Raw genomic sequence first — 7457 nt, forward strand, 5'->3', positions numbered from 1 at the left:
CAAACTATACAGTACAGAGGAGGAATAATTATCACAAAAGTTAGGCAAAGACTTACCTCTGGGGGTGGGAGAAGTATACAAGTGCCTTCTGATGTGCTAGAAATATTCTCTTGCCTTGATTGGTGGTTAGATTGATGTTTGCTTTATAATTGTTTTTGCTTTTATTATTTTATTCTCTTAAATGAAAGGAACACAGCCTCTTTATTCTCTCATGAGATACAGCTGTTAGGTTTGTGTGAGAACAGCCCCAGTACTGGAGACAGTGGCTAGCTTTTCCATTTGTTCCAAAGCATTCCTGTGGAGGAAGAGCCAAAACAGGATCTGGACTGTTTCCATCTGTTAATATTCAGCTTATCAAATCTATAGGCTGGTACTCCTTGAGGTGAATTGACTGCCCCAATAAGGCCTGATGTGATAATACGTAAAGACAGAGGTGCGAAATACAGAGCATTCAAAGCAGATGTGCAGTTTAGGTTGATGTTGCCATATGTTCTCTAAAATTTCATTATTTGGTCAGAGCTGGGAGTGGGTGGTACCAGGGTGCTGGCCCATCTTTGCTGCACTGCTCCTCTGATTCTGTTCTTCTGCTTTTGAGGGAGAGTGGGTTTAGATAGTCCCAGAGCTGGTAGGGCCCATTCCCTTGGCAGCTTGCTGGGATAACCAGTAAGCTTTTTGGTCTTGGGCCTCTCAAAGTTCATCACAGACATAGGCACTCTCACCATGTCAAGTCCACTTATTGCCACCTCACACCTCACACCACTTGCCCTCTGTGTAATGGGCTCTTCCAGTAACTTTAATGTATGTGGGGCAACCACAATACCTATTTTTTTTAAAAAAATAAATTCTATTTAGTTCACATATTAATTATTATTATACTTTAATTATTTTAATTTAAATTCTATTTAGTTCACACATTATTAGTTTCGGAGGTAGAATTTAGTGATTCATCAGTTGCATACAACACCCAGTGCTCATTACCTCATGTGCCCTCTTTAATGTCCATCACCCAGTGACCCCATACCTCCATCCGCCTCCCCTCCAGCAACCCTCAGTTTGTTTCCTAGAGTTAAGAGTCTCTCAGGGTTTGCCTCCCTGTCTGTTTTTATCTGATTTTAGTTTTGAAGAAATGGCGGGCAACTCTTGCAGGGTTTGTTCCCATTTGAAGTTGTTCTTCATCTCCACCTCCGGGTGACAGCTTCTCAGAAACTTCACTGTCATCTCGCTTGCCCTGACCTAGATCTTCTAAAATTTTTCTTCTCTCAGCAATTTCTACTCCTCAAACAGTTTGTTTTCAGGCAATGCATATACAGCCAGACCTTGAGGCAGTAGTTGATTTTGGCTCAAAGATTTCTTCTGAAACCAGGTCACCCAAGACTCCAAGTCTTCCCACTGCCTGCGTGAGGAGGAGCTTCAGATTGCTTCTGGACCTGTGTTTGTGTCCTTTACCAGCTTGTAGATGGGGTGCTGCTGGTGCAGGCGTGGCTTGTGGTCCTCCCTGGCTGGCCAGCAGCACTTTCCATGCATAATGACCTTGCCCCTATTGTGAGAGAGGTTGAAGTCCAGCTCTAGGCTTTGGGTGGCCCCTGCCCCCACCCCTAGCCCTCCTCCTGCTGGCAGGGCTACCTCCAGCCTCCAGGCCACCTGCCCAGTTCCCCCATGCAGAGAGAGAATATAAGTGCTTTTAAACTTCACAAATATTTTACGTTCTTTTTTGTATGGATGATATAGCTCATAAAAGTACAAAAAAGAAAATTCAGAGTCATAGAACTAAAAAACCCAGAAGTAAGATTAAGGATTGACCTTTTATTCAGAGGGTCAGTTATTGCCAGCAATGCTCTTTGCAGTCATCCCACCTCCTCAGGGTGGCCACAACAATCTCACCTTTGTCACACTGATTCCCCCTCTCCATTTCCCAGAAACTTCAAAAAATATTTCATTACTTCCTTCTGCATCACATGCCTATTCCTTAGCCAATTATTGTGGATGAGAGGGGAGGGAAATCATTCCCATATAAATTTCATCAGCTTGGAGGACAGATAAATACTCCCAAAGGATGAGTTGCATAGGATGAAGAAAATGGTGAGGCCCATCCCAACTGGGCCATCTCAAGTGATTCCCTTTAATCAGTCCTTATCTACCCATTTCCTGGTTTGATGGTCACTAACGTGTGGTATAATGCAACTAGAAGTTGGAGAGGCACACAAAATGAGGGACATGGCAACTGAGCTCTCTGTGAATTTGTGTTTCTGTTCTGAGTCCTGACAAGTTATCCTTAGATAACACTAGTTGATTCCAGGAAATATTATCAAATAATTGCTTAAATCACAGTATAAGTTTCTCTGAGTTGTCCCCCTCTCCTTCACTCCAGACATCTTAAGAGGTCACTGCATCAGGCTCTGAGAGGGATTAGACATATAAGCAACTGAGGCTCACTGTATGAGTGAGTGAAAGCAATTATTCAGTGGGGTACTGATAGCACAGACTCGGCATTTGGTTTACTGCATGTGTAAGCAATGATTTCAGATATTTTAAACACTCCTTTTTTTAAAAAAAATTATTTATTTGACAGAGTGCGAGAGTACACAAACAGAGGGAGGGAGGAAGCACGTTCCCCATTCAGCAGGGTGCCCCATGTAGCGCTTGATCCCAGGACCCCAGGATCATGACCTGATCTGAAGGCAGACACTTGACCGACTGAGCCACCCAGGCAGCCCTAAACACTCTTTCTTAATTATTTCTCTTGAACAAAAAAAGCTTATGTGTCCTTTATGTCTATACATTAATATATATTTATCAACTTTTGCTTTGAAACCTAGTATTGAATAAGTGTTTTAACTGTAAAGTTAATTGTTTAACACAATCTCAGGTGTGATGAACAGGAACATCTGCTCAGATTCCCACTTATGGGGAAGAGTTGTTGCAGCTGCAGGGAATACCATTAGCAGATAGTTTTCAGCTGTTAATCCCTACAGAAGGCCTTAGCTGTAGGAAGCCATCTTCTCCCCAAATCATGCCTTTCTGGGGTGGCACGATGGTTAAATGTGTGTGTCAACTTGACTAGACCACTATACTCAGATATTTGGTCAAACTTTATTCTAGATGTTTCTATGAAATGGGTTACTCGTTTGGATTTTCTTGATCCACTATTCATCTCCGTGATATATTTCTTTTTGTCCATATGATGCAGAAATGAGATCTAATATAGCAAAATAGTTTGAAAATTTAACGTAATGTAGTCATCAGAGAATTGAAATTGGGTTGTTTCTTGCTGCCATAGACCCAGAAAGAAGGAGTGGCAAATTTGCCCAGATCCCCTTTCCTGGGAAGGTACTAAGTCTTTATTCTCAATCCCCTTTCCTGGGAAGGAAGTCTCAATCTCTTTCCTCCTCAACTGTGGTAAGGAGAGCCCACATTTTAGGAACAATTTTTTGGGACTTGAATTTTTCTTTAAAAGAGGCACTGATATTTAGTGTGGGGAGAGAAGTGAAAGTTGTTACCTTAAATGGATGGGAGTTGTGTGTTGACTGGGAGGAGGCATGAAGGAACTTTCTAGGGTGATGGAATTTTTTTTTTTTTTTGAGAGAGATTCACATTTAAATCAGAAGTCTCATTTCAGTAAAGCTAATTGTCCTCCTTGAGGTTTTTTTTTTTTAAAGGGAAATGAGGCAATTGGAATGTCAATTTTATTTAGTAATATATTGTAAAAACTTAAACAGCATATCCGGCTGATTGACAAAATCCATCCAACTGTTAAGGGCAAAACAAGATGATCTCAAGAGGTACAGTTATGCAGATCTTGCAGATTTCAGACTGACCAGGCCTCCACAATTTTGTGAATCCTTTCCTTAAGATAAAGCTCTTTCACTGGCTGTCTGTTGGGATTTTGTTGTAGCTTGACACCTACCCACTCTAGCTTCCTTCCCCTACTTCTACCTGTGTTGACCCCAAGGTCACACTCCCTAATAAACATACTGAATACTACACGCCATTGGAGTTTGCTTCTTGGTGGTCTTAACTTGCAACAAAAGGAAGATCAAACGTACAAGGAAAATATAATAATTCACTTTCTCCGTGAGAAAAATATTCCAAAGTCTGGAAGGAAGATATAAAAGGCAAACAACTGAAGCCTGGACTGGAAAGCAAGTTTGCTCTGAAGAGAATTCCCTAGTTTGGAAACAGAAAGGAGAAACGTGGGAAAGCTTAAAATCAAAGTATTTATCTCTTCCCTTGAATAGGAAACAATATTCTCCCTAGCTGGCTACCTCTGAGGTGTGAAGGAGAATGATTCAGAGAGAGTTGCAGAGCAAGGAATAGAAGCATTGGATTTCCAGTGCTCTACCAGGACACAGCTCTATTAGGAGATGGGATGAGGGGTGTCTATATCTCTGGGGGGAGAAAATGAGAAATAATATATTCCACTCTCCCTTCCTTTCTTTCTTTTTTTTTCCCTCTCTTCCTTTCCCTGCTCTCCTCCTTCCCCAATACACTGGGGACTGATTAGTTACATGTTCACACTCTAATTTGTTACATTCCGCAACCTAGGGCATCTGCTTTTAAAGGTTAAGCTTTCACTGTTCTGTCATTTTACCAGTAACTCTCCTTAATTACTCAGGAAATAGGCTTAAAGTTGGGGCAGTTTAATTTAGTTTGCAAGGTGGTGTCTGAGTCCTCAATGAGCCCACAGACTTTGGCTATTGTTGACATATTTATTTCTTTTAGAAAGCTCAGGTTCCTTGTTTGGATTTTCCTGATCCACTGTTCATCTCTGTGATATATTTCTCTTTGTCCATGTGATGCGGAAATGAGATCTAATATAGCAAAATAATTTGAAAATTTAATGTAATGTAGTCATCGGAGAATTGAAATTGGGTTTCTTGCTGCTATAGACCCAGAAAGAAGGAATGGCAACTTTGCCTAGATCCCCTTTCCTGGGAAGGTACTAAGTCTTTATTCTCTAGCCCAATCTCTTTCCTCCTCAACTGTGGTAAGGAGAGCCCACATCTTAGGAGCAATTTGTTGGGACTTGAACTTTTCTTTAAAAGAGGCCCTGGGGACGCCTGGGTGGCTCAGCGGTTTAGCCCTGCCTTCAGGCCTGGGGCGTGATCCTGGAGACCCAGGATCAAGTCCCACATCGGGCTCCCTGCATGGGGCCTGCTTCTCCCTCTGTCTATGTCTCTGCCTCTCTCTCCCTGTCTCTCATGAATAAATAAATAAAATCTTAAAAAAAATAAAAAAAAATAAAAGAGGCACTGATACTTAGTCTGGGGAGGGAAGTGAAATTGTTACCTTAAGTGTATGGGAGTCGTGTGTTGACTGGGAAGAGGCATGAAGGAACTTTCAAGGGTGATGGAAATGTTCTCTACTTTGTCATGTAGCTATTACCCAGATAAATATGCAGATGTAAACATCACTGAGCTATACACTGTATCCAAATTCTATATGTATATATACATAAATTGTGTATATATGCATAGAGATGCACTAGTTGACAATGTCACTGTTCCCAAAACAGCCACAAGCCTGACTCTCCAGAAGCTGGAACTTAGATTTATCCCCTTGCCACTAGTCTGCCCTTGTGGAAATTTATTCTGTAAAAGAATGTCAGAGGATATGCCTTGGAAGTTATAATTACCAGAAAATATTTATTTGGTAGCAAAGTTAAAAGGATGATTACTATCATTTCTTCTATGTAGGGCAAAGGAAAAAAAATTTAAAAATCAAGTAAAATTTCTTTCCTCCTTTCCAGGTTTACTTCCTACGGTCTGATACTTCCATTGTCAGCTTGGTAATGTGAAGGGGATAGACACTGTTAGCATCTAGGAAAGAAGAGTCAGAAATCAATCCAATGAACTGATTGGAAAATGTGTTCCTTTTTGTCATTGAATTTGTTCCAAGGAAATTTCCATTTTTTTCTCCTCTTTGGCATAAAGCCATTTAGACCAACCAGTATACCTTCATATACATCAGTGACTTTTGGCTTTTCATGGACACTGTGGCCAGTCCTTTATTCAAAATGATTCCATTGGACCGTTTGCTTGAGCTCTAGGATGCTGTCATTATGAAGCTCCTCAGTACCTGAAGACATTTGGTTGTATTCTTGACGTTTAAGATCTGTTTCTTCTGGCTGGTGGTCAATTTCTTAGACCTATCTAAATTTCAGTTCTTTCTTTCTTTTCTTTCTTTCTTTCCTTTTTTCTTTCTTTCTTTCTTTCTTTCTTTCTTTCTTTCTTTCTTTCTCTTTCTTTCTTTCTTTCTTCTTTTTTTCTTTTGTCTTTGTTGTTGTTGCTGAGGTTGTATGCTATTTTTCTTGAAATAGCCAGTAGCTCTCTGGGGCCTTTTGGAACAACAATACTAGACAATACCAATACTTCCCTTGCCCTAGCAGGAGTAGGCTTGGGTACAGTTTACTAATCTTCAACTCACCTGGGATGTGAAGCTTTGGCTTCCAGAAATTTGCTATTTTTGTATCTCAAGAAAGTTACAGATGAAAAGTAGACAATCTCAAGAGAGGCCTTTGTGAGACAGCCTAGGACTGTCATGGGTAGAGTTCGGTGAGGACAAGATTCTGACTCTCACATTTGTGTACAGAAGGTTTGCTGGGGAATGCTCTGGCACCTGTAAAGAAGTGAGAAAAGCAGAATTTTCTGAGGGAGAAGTTTAACAGTGATATGGTTGCAATTCTCAATATTAACATAAGGAGCTCCACAGTTGGGATGGCCTTTCAGAGAAGTACCAACTGGCAAAGAGACTAGACCTTTGTGCCTCCATATGGATCAGCTGGGGAGGAAGCAAAACCTTAGTTGAAGCAGATTCTTAGCTGAGGACAATTCCCTGTGCAGAACACAATTTTGAGTCTATAGCAGCAGACCTCTTTCCAGTGGCTGGGGAAATGAGTGCCTTGGTTTTGATCCATTAGGATACATTTTTTTTTGTGTGTGTCACTTAGACCCACTTGTTCTATATAGTAAGTTTATACCACCTGTGAAGATATCTTCTAGGATCCTGGTTAGTTTCTTTTCCTGGAGAAACTTACAAAAAGAAAATCAGGGGGGATATACTCTTGCTCCTGATGCTGTTGCCAATCTTGACAACACAACTGATACTCATCATCTCCTTCTTCTAATACCTTTTATAGAAGCCCCTCATTTTGGTTAGTACCTCTGATGCCCTAGATGCCTTAAATGAAGGGCTATGCAGACCCTAATCCATGAGCACTGGTGATGATTTGGTTGGTTATTTAGAATGAGAAAGATTAGAAGATCAGAGAAGAGTGGCCTGGGGGGAGACGCAGGTAAGTATTGGCATGAAATGTGAAGATCTTCATATATAACGTGTTGGCATCACCAGAATATGTCAAGCATAGACTGTTAGTACTTAATAACCAAGTACACAGAATAACTTAATTAGTGTTAGCCAGCTTCTGTCAGTAGCTACCCATGTGCTTGGCACTTGAAGTA

The 7457-nt window shown here is 40.9% G+C and overlaps 1 pseudogene; it reads right to left on the reverse strand.

The window, feature by feature from the left end:
• Nucleotides 1-606: 606 nt before the first annotated feature.
• On the reverse strand, nt 607-1524 carry LOC129504128 (39S ribosomal protein L9, mitochondrial-like; annotated as a pseudogene).
• Nucleotides 1525-7457: the final 5933 nt, after the last annotated feature.

This window comes from Nyctereutes procyonoides, unplaced genomic scaffold (genome assembly GCF_905146905.1).
Source record: "Nyctereutes procyonoides isolate TBG_1078 unplaced genomic scaffold, NYPRO_anot_genome, whole genome shotgun sequence".
Lineage (NCBI taxonomy): Eukaryota > Metazoa > Chordata > Mammalia > Carnivora > Canidae > Nyctereutes > Nyctereutes procyonoides.